Here is a 15,100-nt window from a genome sequence, read left to right as displayed (position 1 = left end):
GTAACTTCATTGACCTTGGTTTTTTACACAGCAACAAAAATTTTGAAACATTTACAAACGTAATGAAGTCTTGTTATGTCCTCTAATAATACTCTAAGGCAGGGGTCTCAAACATGCAGCCAGGGGGCCAAATGCAGCCCTTCAAAGGTTCCAATCCGGCCCGTGGGATGAATTTGCAAAATGCAAAAATTCTACAGTCTAGGCTGTCGAACTCATTTTAGTTCAGGTTCCACATACAGACCAATATGATCTCAAGTAAAATAATAACAGCATAATAATAAATGTTTTCTTCTCGGTTTGATATGAAAAAATATATATACAGGGTGGGGAAGCAAAATTTACAATATTTTGAGGCAGGGATTGAAAGACAGTGTATGACCAGTTAGTTTATTGAAAGTCATGAGAATTTATTTGCCACAAGAAAATGTACATAATAGAAAATGTTTTTATTCTATGTGTCCTCCTCCTTTCTCAATAACTGCCTTCACACGCTTCCTGAAACTTCCGCAAGTGTTCCTCAAATATTCGGGTGACAACTTCTCCCATTCTTCTTTAATAGTATCTTCCAGACTTTCTCGTAATAGTTTTGCTCATAGTCATTCTCTTCTTTCCATTATAAACAGTCTTTATGGACACTCCAACTATTTTTGAAATCTCCTTTGGTGTGACGAGTGCATTCAGCAAATCACACACTCTTTGACGTTTGCTTTCCTGATTACTCATATGGGCAAAAGTTTCTGAAAAGGTATGGATAATAGTGTTAGGTATGATTATGACATCAATATATGTTTGGTTTCAAAATAATTGACGTAGTGCCTGCTGAGAAAATACAACTAAATGTTCATTGTAAATTTTGCTTCCCCACCCTGTATATTACAGGATGCCAATAAATAATGACAATTTCAAATTTTTGTCTTTGTTTTAGTGCAAAAAATGACATTAAATAATGAAAATATTGACATTTACAAACTATCCTGTAACAATACAATGCGAATAACCTGAACAAATATGAACAACCTGAAATATCTAAAGAAAATTAAGCACAATTTGAACAATTTTCTGCCTGTTATTAAATGTTTAGTGTCTTTGCAGATCCGATCCATAATGCACACGTATAAATGAAAAGTTGAGGCATAATATTGTTAAAATTTCATTTATTTTTCTTGAGAAAATTCAGTTTTTTCAGATTATCCACATCTTTTTTTTTTGATAGTTTATAAAAGTAAGTATTTTCATAATTTAATTGGGTTTTTTTGCACTAAAATAAAGGAAAAAAATTGGAGTTGTCATTATTTATAGGTTATTATACTATTACTTTACTGGTCCAGCCTACGTGAGATCAAATTGGGCTGAATGTAGCCCCTGAAAGAAAATGAGTTTGAGACCCCTGCTCTAAGGTAAGGTAAGAGCATTTGTATGAGTGCCCTATAAAGGGTTAAAGCTAGTTTAGTGAGTTAATTTCTGCTCTAATCAAAACCGTTCTGCTTTACTTCACTTTAACATGCTGAGTCTAACGTGTTGTTTTGTTGAGAAATAATAACGGATACAATGACCTCACACAGTGAAGAATTACTGTACGTCTGTAATCTGCTGGTCCGTCGTCTGACGTGAGCCTCATTTCCACAGATGCTTTAGAGTTACGCTGTAGTGTAAAAGCATTTTTCATTCATTATAAAACTCGGCCAGACAAATTAGGCCACCATGGTCGAAGTAATGAATGGAAACACTCCAGCTGTCACAGATGTATATAGCCCACTGGAAAATGTGGACTAATGATATTGTAAAAATATTGCAATAATGCTGGGAAAAAAATGATGCAAAAAAAATAGTTTCAGGTCAGACAACAATAATAAAAACCTACCGTACACAGCCTTAGCCTCTGGAAAACAGGCTCGTTACAGTTTCGTTTTGACACGATTGCATTTTATATAAGGTGAGAAAATTGTGATTCATATTGTGGATCATGATTCTACCTCATCTTATAATGTTTAGGCCAGATTACCGAGCACTAATGTAATTTAATCCAACCTGGGATGAACCAATATGGGTTTTTTATTGCCAACACTGACACATTATTTGTCACTATGAGATGATAAGTGATATGTGTAACTGATATACAGTTCAGAATATACTGGTGTCACCTTTTAGAATAACTCCATCATAAAACCTCATGAATCACCTATAGACTGAGTAATAATTCAATTTTATTTACTGACAGGTTTGACATCGAACTGGAGTGAGTATAAATATTATTCGGAAACAGATGGAGTTTAATTTATGCAGTTCATTTATTTTATTAGGTACCAGATAAAACAGTGTGATAGTGATTAAAAATATGAAAATTGATTCTGATGGTCTGTTATGGGCAGTAATTGATCCCTTCCAAACTATTTTTTTTTAAAATTTATTTGTACATTATAAACAGCAAAACAAAAATTAAAAAAAAAATTTCATTCAAGTAACACCATTGTGCAGGAGAGAACAGAAGCCAAAAAAGGCTTATGTAAATACTTCCCCGGAAATAAACAATTACACAGGGGGAAAAAAAAGTATTAAAAATATGATATAACTGAAATAATAATCTAAAGTAAAATAACAGAAATACAAATCAAATGATATATATTTTTTTGTAAATTAGAGTCCTTTTCAGATGCTTTTTAAATAATTACTATTTTTTATTGTTATTTTTTACATTTTTATTACTATAATAAATCATGTTGAACTGTGCCAACCCCAATACAGGTCTTCCATTGGATTCATAAAAGGATTGGGATCATGCCCCTGAATCCTCCGTATGCCAAAACTCTCACAAGTTGAATTATTAATAAAGGAAATGTCGAAGAGAACTAATGCAGCGACCGCTTAAGTATTTATGTAGTAAAGTCTAGATTCCAAAGACAGAATCATGAATGAAACCGCATGATTATGTCACATTATAAAACATGTACTGCGTTGTATTATTCGGATTTGGTGTCGATGCAGCCAGAACTTTTGCAAATGGAGACGTTTTATTTCCAATTCCTCAACACATTCACATTTGGTAGGGTTTCAACAAATTATTGAGCAGAATTTTGTGGTTTTCTTGCCTGGGCAGTGGGTAAGTTTGACTTGATTAAAACATGGCTGCTGGAGAAAGTTCACTTTTGCTGAAGAAAAAGAAAAAGATAGTTTCTTGAACGGATAACTTTTTCAAATCTAGACAAATCCATACTGCAACAGATACAGTAACTAAATGTGGATGCAGCGAGTATTAATGGATCATGGCTACTTGAGCAACCTCATATACATATAACTTCCTAATATTCACCTCAGCAGGAAGTCCAAAGAACCGTTCTTTATGTGGGGACTTGAATCTCCTGAGCTCCATCCTTTTTTTGCTGGTAGATATTCCGCTATAGTTAACTGTGACTAAACCGTCAGTTGCATACAGTGGCTTTATTAAGGTTGTTTGTGCGGAAATCGGCTGCCTGCTGTGGCTGAAAACTTTGATGGTGGGTGCAGAATTTGGAAGCAGGAACCTAAATTAAACCTTAAAGTGGTGTTGTTGGCTGCAAGAGGCAAATAAGCCTTTTTACATGACATTTTGGTTGTATCTTCACTTCTCAGCTAGACAGTGTTCATTAGTGGTCTTAAAGCAAAATTAAAACCCTTTATTTATTTCATATTGCAAACAGTGACAGTAAAACATCATTGTATTTACCAGTGATGTTTAATACCATGGATTTCCGTTCTGATAAAGAGTAAAATTCAGGCTGGTATCGGCGATACCAATCTGATACTTTGCACAAACACACTTAATGTCTGGAAAATAAAAAGAAATAGTGTATTTCAAATCATAACTTCACAAAGAATACAAGACATGAGAGTAATTATTGTTTAATCATTAAGAACTATTATAAAAATGAAAACTTGCATATTAATTCACATTACATAAACATGTTAAAGGGGTCATATTTTGCTAAACCCACTTTTATTAGTCTTTGGTACATTTGTTTGTGTATTTGGACCCTAATAGTTCATAAAGTTTGAATTTGAACCCTCCAGGTGCTGCAAAGCCATCTTTATATTCATTCTGGCAAAAATCAAGCGGATTTTTACAACCCATTTTAATTCCTGCTTAATTTGCTATGTCTATAACTAGCTATGTCATGACATTTGCACATATAAGGTCAAGACTTCAGACGAACATTTCTCCGAGTACGCCATAATTGTTTATCAGCAGCAGTGGTTGGAGTAAAAACTGAAAATATGTCCAAACTTTGAGCCGATTACCTAAAATATTCAATTGTTGGTTGTATTAACGAACTCAAGTGGCTGAATGGGACAGAGCAGCACAGTCAACAACCTAGAGGGGGTGGAGTCATGTGCATTTAAAGGGCCAGCGCTCAAAACGACCTTTCTGGTGTCATTACTCAGAAATAGGGTTGAAGATGGACCTGTGGAGTTGAATTATGGAAGAATTCAGACCCAAGCATAGCATTTACAGTTTATGTTTATGTTATTTGTTTATGTTTACAGTTCCCAGAGTCAGAGCCAGACACGGAGAAGCTGCATTCAGCTTCTATACTCCACATGTCTGGAACAAACTCCCAGAAAACTTCAGATCAGCTGAAACACTCAATTTATTTAAATCCAGGTTAAAGACCCACCTGTTCTCAGCTGCATTTGAATAGAGTTTGTATTCATCAGTTCAGATCTGCACTGTTCATTTTAAGCTAAAAGTTTTAATCTGTTTTATCTGCTTGTCTGTTTTATCTATTTATCTGATTTTTGTTTGTTTGTTTGTTTGTTTGTTTGTTTTTCTCATGCCTTCTACTGTAATGCTTTTAATATTTTATGTAAAGCACTTTGAATTGTCTTGTACATGAAATGTGCTATATAAATGAACCTGCCTTGCCTTATGTAGACCACAGGGAAATGTTTTAAAATGCATAATTCCATTTAAAAAAGTAAATTACCACTCCTTTAACATGAAACATGAAAATACTGAACATGTAACACTTCAACAAAAACATCCAACTATGACACTTTCCCTCATTCACAAGTTTTTGTTAAAGAACAACAGCATATTTACTGTTTTCCCCTTTAGTCTGTTTTGTTTTTTATTCAGAACCTCCCCTGCCTTTGAAAAGACTCTCTGCTGGTCCAGAACTGGCAGACTTTCCCAGGGTTCTTAGGGCTGAGAAGGACTGACTGAGAAGTGTGACGCAGAACACACATACACAGGCGGAAGAAGAAGTAGTTCCCACCAATGACGTATCATTTGGGCAAGATCCCAGTAGTTTAGTTACTTTCCACTGTGCTGCTGATGTACACTACCTCAAATGACTAAAGTTTCAAAAGTATCGGTATTTTGATTTGTGAATCGATTCTAGAGTGTAAAGATCTGGTATCGGAGATATTGATATTTCAGTGTCGATCCGCACATCACTATTATTTACTGCGATATAAACGCTCATGGTGTCCGAAGCCTTAATCCTTTAACCCTTGAGATAATATTTCAAAGAAACGGTCTGTTCCAGTGTCATAAAAGCTGCTGTGAGTTAGTGATTGTGTTTCTTTTTTTTCAGTGGTTTTGTTTTACTGTGTGTTTTAGGGTCAAAACAGGGTGGAATAACAGAAAAAGTCAAAGAGAGGAATTGAAGTTTTACAAGTTGTTACTAAATAAGGCACTCAGAATGTACATCAGTAACAGATTTAGGATGTTGAACATGAACTGGGAACTGGAACACACTGAACAACAACAAGTATTTGCATTTTGGCCCAGTAGTTTGTGTTTTAGGCTCTTTTTTTTCTTAAATCAGTGCGGCTGCTTTTTGACACCTGGTTGAGCGCCCAAAAGCAGTTACATGGTCAAAACTCAGTTAAAACACGGTAAAAAAAAAAAAAAGAAAAAAAAGAAAAAGACCAACAGTGCATACAACAGTAAAAACAAAAACAACAAGGACAACGGTGTAAAAAAAAAAAAAAAAGTCCAAACAGTCTATTTTTATAGCGAGTCGGTCTCACTCACTGCTCTGTGTTTTACCCCCCATTCTACAGGCGGTGGGGGGTGCACTGAGCATGTTCAGATGTCTATGCAATGAACGAGGTCTATACTTTCAACATATATTAAAAATGTTCCTATTGAGCAAAGAGTTGCATTTTTACAAATATTTAAAATAAATCATCCATTCAGAACGCTCACCACAGACACATCAGGGGTTAAAGGGTTAAACGTACAAGCCCGACTCGAAAACCCCGGAGCACTTCTCTGTTGTTCCATGAAGTTCCTTCTTCTGACAGATTGAGATGACATTTGCATGTTTGGTAAGCTACTACTGTAATTTGACAGTAAAATATGATACCTGAATACCGCTGTATTGTTTTATCTTGTCATATTACTATGTGTATTGATGCCACTGAGTGTGATTATACTGCAGATCTGCTTCTCCCTATTGTACCTGTATACACCTGCTCCCTCCCACTATCTTTATTACACGTAATATTAATGTAGAGCGGAGAGGTGCCTGGCATTTTTATTGAATTATTTACAAGGGAAAATAATGACAGTGGGGTCTCAGAGCTAAACAAATAAATAAATCAGATCCCTAATCAAATCTGGGAATGATGTATGTGGAGCAGGATGTTATTGGGTTAGGTGATAGGTGTCAGAGCTCACAGTGATGGCAGCTGAGTGCATTGGTTTGTGCAAGGGAAACAATGGGAATTTACCAGATTACCACTGTTTTCTTTTATTAAATAGTATTATTTTTGTCATGATTTTGACATTTGATTTCACTCGTCAGGTAAACAAATACTATAACAGACAACACAGCTGAATGACCTCTAGAAAAATACAAAACACTAAGTTTTGTGACGTCTCAGGCATAAATTATTTGCTATGTTGAATAATGTTTGTGTTCTGTGCTGAACCCTATTCAGTTCTCTATGTGATGCCTCTGTCCTGTTTCTGTATTGGATAAAAACTTAGCAAACACCTTTACAAGACGCTAAAGACGTCCTGCCAACACCTATTTTTGGTTTGGTTCGCACATCATTCTCCTCTCACTGGTCTCCTATAAAATGTCTCGCAGACTTAGTCCTGAGATGTTTCTGTGCTGATTCTCCCCCAGCAGTTGATTTTTGCCAAGAAATACATCAAGTGTTGTTTTTTTTGGAGAAGTTATACTCACTTGCTGTTTGTTTTGACGGCCACTATTTTTCTCCCCGAATCCAAGCCTCCTTCTTTATCTCAAGCATTGTACTAGTAGTGGTGCATTTAAATAATTTTATCTCCAGTCCAAGTCAGTGCTTGCTTAATTAGTGAATAAATGCTGGATACAATCTGTAGCAGTCTTAAAGCTTGGGTTTGATATTCATTATTCAGCTTTTTTTCCCCCTCCAAACCCAACACTTAAGGCTGGATTACAAAGGTTTTTTTATCTAATGGTAGTGTTTGTTAGAAATAGCAGCTGAAACAGCAGCTGTGCATGAAACATTAACAGTGGTGGAAGATCCTCCCTATACTTAGTAGATCATGTTTTCTCAATGTTTTTTTCAATGGTGCCAGTGGAAGAATTCCAAAACTGGCATAAATGTTGACTTGTGTGATTGTTCAAGTCAGTTTATCGACTTGACTTGACTGTCTGTTAAAGTTGCGTATGACTTTTGTCACCAAGTTTTTCATCAAATCTGTCAAACCTGAGTATCATGAGTTTCATCCGTAAGTCTTTCTGTGATTAAGGACCTGAATCTCTTCCCTCACGGTGAACAATTTCAAAGTGTACTCCACCATAAACACTGTATGTGTTTACAAACAGAGCCGGTAGGTCACTCAGGCATTTCCGGAAATTTATCGCAATGTGCATTGTGGGAAGTGAACCCCCACGCAGCCACAGTAGCAGCAACAACAAACATGTCGACCAAGCAACATATTAGTGTGTACTAGAGGTTGACCGATATGGGTTTTTCTTAGGCTGATGCCGATATCTACAACCGATTTTTGAGGCCGATATTTACGGCTGATTTTATTTTAATTTTTTTAAAGCACATTGAACCGTAAAATACAATTGAAACACACACAGTAACACAAACAGCAGTATAAATTAAATTATTAATACACTTACACATAGTACTCTTTTAACATTTATTGAATTTCAAAAGCTGCCCGCACAGGTGCCTGATCAAATATCCTGTAACATTTTTACTACTAATCAAATATCGGCTTTCAAAAAAAAAAAAAAATTTAAGGCCAATGGTCGATATTGAAAAAAATCTATATATCGGCCTGATATATTGGTCTACCTCTAGTCTGTTCCATTAAAAGATATTTAACTGCTGAAGTGCTCCAGGTTTCTTTTCTTTTCATTTTTTTTTGTTTTACCTTACATCCAACCCAAGAAGCGTCTGATTTTTTTGCTTAAGTCTACTAGAGGATGCACAGAAAACCTACATATACAGTTCATCATATTCATATTTGTTTGAAAATTCTATTCAATTTAATGCTTTTCCATCTTCATGAGGTATATGTACATGACTAAAATATTATTAGACTAATACTACAGTGGTGATATAAAGCTAATGGACACAAATATCATTAATTCAATATTGTGGCAGACTTATGTCCAACCATGGTCAAAGGTACATTTACTAAAAACAAATACCATTTCCTGCAGTGAGGTCTGGTATTGGATGTAAATAATGTGTGAACTGACGGAATATGAACATAGCTCCTCAGGACAATGAGCTGGTATTAGTCCAGTTTCTGAGTCTCCAATTGTTTCTGGAAATCTGTCTGTGGAACAAAATGCCCTTTCTTTCACCTTTTCATAACTCTGATATTGACAACATCAGCAGTCTGCTCACAACGTCCAATCAAAGGACAAAAACAACCACAAATTAAATGTCCAAACACAAAGCAGTCATTACAGGATATCAGCTCTAATAATATATTAATTATATAATGGACATTTAATACCTTTTAAATATCACAATGGAATATTCAAACCTAAAACCTATTTTGTCTCACCTATGTGTCCAATTGACATTCGAGGGCTTTTGCCATGGAGGTGGTTCACAATGAGCTAATCCCTTCATGGAGGCTGTAATAAGTGTATGGAGGAGGTGAGGAAGTCAATGGACAATTAACTTCACTTGACATTGAATGGACAATATCTCTGAATGCATTTACAGATGTACGGTGGCTGGACTAGCAGGAATAAAAGGAATTAAAATTAGACCGCTGTTCACAGCTGAAGCCTATTATCCCAACGCACCACAGAGAGAGAGAGCGAGAGCGAGATACAGCGAGCGTTTTGCGACTGAGAGAAAAGAAGAGCGGGAGAAGGACAAGACCACAGATGGAGGGAAGCAAAGTGAGGGCCATTAGTAAAAAAAAAAAAGAAAAAATAGAAGAGCCCTCCCCTTAAAAAGAAAAAAAAAATGACCTCAGGTGAAAATGAGATAACTTTCCTTCTTTTTATGGGTTCCACAATGAGGTATTATCAGCAGGAAAAAGGGCGTAAGGCGGGGAAAGCGAGATGAGGACGAGTGTGTAATGGTTAGGGAGGGATTCTCCATTGATATATCCATCCAAACTGAAGGGCCTGGAACTGACAGGGCCCAAGAGGAGCTTCTGCACAGAGCCTGAGAGATAAGGGGGTCATTATTCCCCAAACTTGAATAATCCCTTAGTAGCATAGACCCGGCCTTCCCCGGGGGTTATGAGACTTCTAAATCTCTCTGTGAAGATGGGGAAAGAAGACGGAGGAAAATGGAGGGAAAAAACATCCTTTGCATTTCGCAGTCTGTACGGAATTGTATTTACGATGAAATGGAAAATGTATTTATAACTCCATGCTTTTGAGTTGACTTCTCTCTTTTTCAGGTTCTCAGTCGTCATGACAAGTGTAACTATGTGTAAAAAAGCCTTGGTTTAACTTGTGTCATTCAGTTAAAACACTGATTTTTATTATTATTAAGTTTTCCTTCTTGTACTCATTTAACCCTGTAAAGCCTGAGCCATTACATAATTGACAGAAAATTCCAGTTCTTTGAAACTGGAGCCTTTATTGGTTCTTTTGAACAACCAAAAAAACTGTTTTACAAATATCAATTTCCATGTATAAGTTTCAGTTTTGTATTTGATACATCGGGTCTCAGTGCTCAAATATTATTATTTTTGAACAAACTAAAACATAACACAAACATGTCTAACAAATTGGTAATTCCTTTTCAAAATTGGCAAAGTTCTGCCTCCTTCCTCATTAACCCTTTCATGCATAGTGGTCACTACAGGGGACAGCTGTTCAAAGGTGTTCTCTTACATATTCATGGATTTTGTTGTTTTAGTTCGATATCAGCCAATACAGTGGACGCTTATGCATAATCCCCAACACTACAATTCATACCATTACTGTAACTTTGCTGTTCCAGATAAACCTGATCTGCAGTAACATGCTTGAGTATAAAAAAAATCACTATAAATGCTGTAATTAACTGTTTTGTTTTGTTTTAAACACAAGGTGTTTGAGGTTGTTTTTTTTTTTGCATATTATCTCTATTATCTTTAAAAAAAAAAAAAAAAAAAAAAAGATTTCATAGTTTTCACACAGTATATCAGTAAATTCAGGTTTCTTTGCCTCTAAAATTAAACACATGGTGTCCAGCTGAGTGGACATTTTTGTAACTCCATGAAAAAAAGGTTCATAAAAAAATCAATCACATTTTTTTTTCCATGCCTAAAGAGGAATAAATACATTCAGGAAAAAAATCTTGATAAAGGTTCTCATAATTCATGCATGAAAGGGTTAATGACAATCTTGTAGTGTCACTGGAAAGGCCTCTGGTGTATTGCATGTATCTAATTGTATACATAAGATATTTCAAGGCAAAAATATCACACTGATCATGTAGAGGGCTTCAAAACTCATGTATCAAATATGATACATTTGGCATTATAGGGTTAAAGGTAGAAGGGGTATCATTAGTGTAAAATCACTTGATCATATGAGAGACGATAATTAGTTTATTGAAATTTCCAGCTTCACATCACTGCTACATCTCCAACAGAGACACAATGAACCTTTAATTCTCCATTCACACCAATGCAGATATTTTACTGAATGGATATTTTATCCCGTTCTTTTTTGAAAAAATAAATTTAAAAATCTGTCTACTCAACCATCATTTTGGAAAATATCTGTCCACATATCAACACAAAAATGGTACAAACCAATATAAATGCTTGGACAAACCATTTTGGTTTCAAGTCTGTCACCATGGATAATACTGGATGGAGCAGATACAGAGGATTTAATGTCACTAAAGTGAGCACCAATGAAAAAGCACTCCTAGTGTTTCTGCTGGTATAGGTTTTGCTGTGGTGCTGTGCCACAGCAAAATCCTTGCACCACACCAACCATTTCATACAAAAAACTCATCACCGTTGCATTAGACTTATTATACATATGTATAATACAGAATAGTCCAGGACAAACGTCCTGCCCCCTCAAAAGTAAGTGAAAGTTTGCAAAGCTTCAGGAGGTAAGGAAAAGATAAATGAGCATAAAGTTTCACTTTCACTTCTGCGGGGGGCATGGACCGCACTGCCCCATACCCCCATAGTATAAGTAGGACAGAAACTGATGCACACGCACGGTTACTGACCGAAACACACGTGCGTGCACCCCCCCTGAACTGAATCTGATTTTAATTTGTGCTGTTGGTAATTAGCTTAATTTTAACTGTGATATACATGGCATGCTCCCTGATATGATATGATATGACATGTATAATATATTGTAATATATAATGTATTAGCAACTGAGCTGACTTTGGGGCAGAAGGTCAGGGGTTCGAATCCTGGCAGTGGCAGTAACCCCCAAATTGAGTGTATGACTCCAGGAAGAACATCTGAGATCTTTGTCCAAAAGAGTGCAGTTTTAGGAACAACTAAGATCCTGCGCAGAACCCTCAGGCCTCTGTAGAGGACCTGAGTCTGCAGGAGACACTGCCAGTGTTCACTAAATAATAACCTTTCTTTCATTTATATCATTGGTGTTGAATATGTTGGAAGTTAAAGAAACATTTCCAGGGGCTCCTAGGTTCATATTCTTTCATAGACCCAGAGGAAACATTGTGCCAAAAATGGTGCTTTTATCCAACCAGTACCGGTAATTTCACTGCACCACCTGACTACTCTTCACAATAGCAGAATATTTGGAGTTCCACATTCAGACTGTAAATAAAGAAAGACACTGTGATGCTATGAGATCATTTCTGTGAGAGTGAAGCGCTGAATTGCTTCTGCTTTTGAACATTTTCTTCTGAACAAAAGTGCCTAATTCCTCTATTTTGCCAAATTAAAATAAATCAGCATAAACTAAAACTGCCTGAACCATGACTCAAAACATTTCCACAGTTTACTCATATTCTACCAAATTTACAGCCACCAAATGCAGGACCATGTTAGCCATAGCTGATTAGCTCATTATAAATCACATGATTCTTTACGTGACAACACATACAATCACGACTGATTTTGATTAATGTATTCTCTATATAAAAATAATCCATTTACTACACCCCATGAAACAGAAAGAGAAAACCTCTGCAGTTCCTGTTAAAGCTAACTTTGGTGGATTCAGTTACTCATCCACTGTCATCGTACATAAAAGTTTTGCAATTTCTTGTCTTAGATATCAGCCCGTATCTGTCTCTGACTCAGTGACTATCCTGGGAATATTCTGCCTCTGTACCTTGCTGAAATCTACGAGCTGCATGTGGCTGCAGATCAGAATTAAGGGCAGCCAGGCAGAAAATGGCTACAGGGGCCATGCAGGCAGTGGCGAATGAACAGCAGAAGATCATTTTCAAAGGGGCCCTAAAAATTAACTGTGCTGTGCCGTTAACTCAATCACCTAACTGCTGCATGCTTAAGTTCCGGCGTCCACATTTCACTGCCGTCCAGTTGGTATTTGATGAGCACTGGGTTTTTTGATGGACTCCAAATTGCACTTCAGATGTTGTTCGAGAGTTCAAGCATCCAATTACGTCGTGAGCCATATGTACGTGACACATCTTCAATAATTGTCCTAGAGCCCATTCACTGAAAACCAGAGAATGGGAAGAATGTAGAGCAGGTCTTACAAGGAAAAAAGCTTTGTGGATCCGTTGTGTTAGACCACGGTTCTTTTTCATGTGTTGTGAAAGTAGCATCCTGCTGCATATGCCTTTATGTGTGTGCCAGGATGTGTTGTGCTGTGTGTTTTAATACAGTTGTCTTTCAGCATTTTTTTTCCTTGGTTACTTAGTGGTAAGCTTTGATGAAAAGAACACCTATGCATTATGGAACAGAGTGTTTGTTCCTTCCTGAGACTGAAGTATACCCAACATGAGCAGAAACAGATGAGACCTCTGTGAACACTATGAACTTTTTTTTCCCCGTTGCCATCTATGTCTGTTTTTTTTTCCCACTGGGTAAACAGAAAAAAAAAAACAAAAAAAAAAAAAGTGGGGAGACGCACACGAGGGGGAAGAAACCAGCAGCAGTGTCAGTTAATTTTCAGATCTGGTAATCTTCCAAGTTCATTAACAAAAGCTTGTGTCTGACTTGCTGTGGCTTTTGTACGCACCGAGGAGTTGTTGTGATACACAACAATGAATAAGTGATAAGCTGTTTGGGTAATTTGCAGAGTGACACAACTTTTATTATTTACTCAGTAAACCCTGATGGGTGGGGGTGGGGGGGTGACCGTGGATAACAATGAGCGAATGTGACAGGATTGTGTGGGCGGAATCCACTTAGAACTATTACAATCAAGCTTCATTTACATGAGCCATCGACAACCTTCAGTTGACTTTGGGGGCTGCATTTGGGAATAGCGGACATGGGTATTACAGAGCATACTGATGCATTTGTAATGGGGGCACGCTGCACAGCCTAATGCTGACTAGCTCGGCAGAAAAAAAATGCTCCAAATGGAAAGAGATCAATTCCCCCCTACTTCGCACTGCATGATGGATTTGACATTCATCAGTGCCCTGTCAACTAATGCATTTAGTTTTATATTACACCTGAGATTTTTTTTTTCGCTTTTCTTTTATGGCTTCATGAAGCCAGATTAAAATGGTAAAATTGTGAATTAATTTTTTTGTTGGGGCATGAGAAGCCAAGGAAATTTAGATTTCAGGGAGTGATGGAGTATTTCATTTTAAAAATGAAGAGCAATATTGAGGGCAAATGGGGAACGAGTTGTTTTCACAGATCTGGAAAGTCAAACCTAGTTTAATGATATTTGTTTATTGTAAATTACCTCTGTCATTATTTTTAATGACCCAAGTGACCCTCTAAAGAGTCTAGAGGACATTAAACAGGAAACATGGCATGTAGAAAAACGAGGCTATAAAATTATGCAAAGACTTGCATTATAAAAATTATTTAAATATAACCAGCACCCTGACTGAATTAGCTCATTCCCTCCCTAATACAGAGCATCCCTGCCATGAAAGTTCCATTACATTTATGTGACGGCAGGTATTAATTTCAAGGGCTTATGCGGTGGTTTCTATTATAAAACTCCCACTTTTGGCAGCAAAAAATCTGAACAGAAAATGCATTTATGCAAGGGTACAAATTCAAGTGATGAAGCACTGTTGTAGGGGAATATGGCATAACAATACACAGCCCACTTTAGGAGTGGACGATATAGCCTAAAATTTATATCATGGTATCATTTGAAGCATGAACAGTAATGTATATATGTCATGGTATATTCATTTTCTTTAACATTTTAATATAAATCCTTGTAAAGGGGTAAAGCACTAGTATGGCAGCTATAACCTTTGACTGAACTACTAGGACATATTTCAACACATTTAAGACCATTAATGGAACAAATAGGCTCTGAAAACAACAAAACATTTTTCATGAAGTATGATCAAATTAAGATGCAGAAAGTGAAGATAATCTTTACAAATAGCTGTCCTTTAAAGACCAGGTAAAGTAAGTATATGACCCAATAATCTTCTGTTTTTCTTCATCTGACATGAGATGACTTCTTTCCTAATAAGAAAGTACAATTTATATTTCATCATCATCATTATCATCTTATTAATA

General features: G+C 36.4%; 1 long non-coding RNA gene across 1 annotated transcript; it reads right to left on the bottom strand.

Moving 5' to 3' along the window:
- Positions 1–5,293: 5,293 nt before the first annotated feature.
- LOC115437625 (uncharacterized) lies at positions 5,294–8,621 on the bottom strand. The gene is made up of 3 exons (XR_003937957.1): positions 8,612–8,621; positions 6,468–6,470; positions 5,294–5,440 (listed from the first exon to the last, which is right to left on the bottom strand). It is a non-coding gene; the product is annotated as an uncharacterized LOC115437625 (long non-coding RNA).
- Between the last annotated feature and the right edge of the window lie 6,479 nt (positions 8,622–15,100).

This window comes from Sphaeramia orbicularis, chromosome 3, assembly GCF_902148855.1.
Source record: "Sphaeramia orbicularis chromosome 3, fSphaOr1.1, whole genome shotgun sequence".
NCBI lineage: Eukaryota > Metazoa > Chordata > Actinopteri > Kurtiformes > Apogonidae > Sphaeramia > Sphaeramia orbicularis.
Note: the sequence above shows the minus strand (reverse complement) of the source record. Positions and strands in the feature narration are given on the sequence as shown.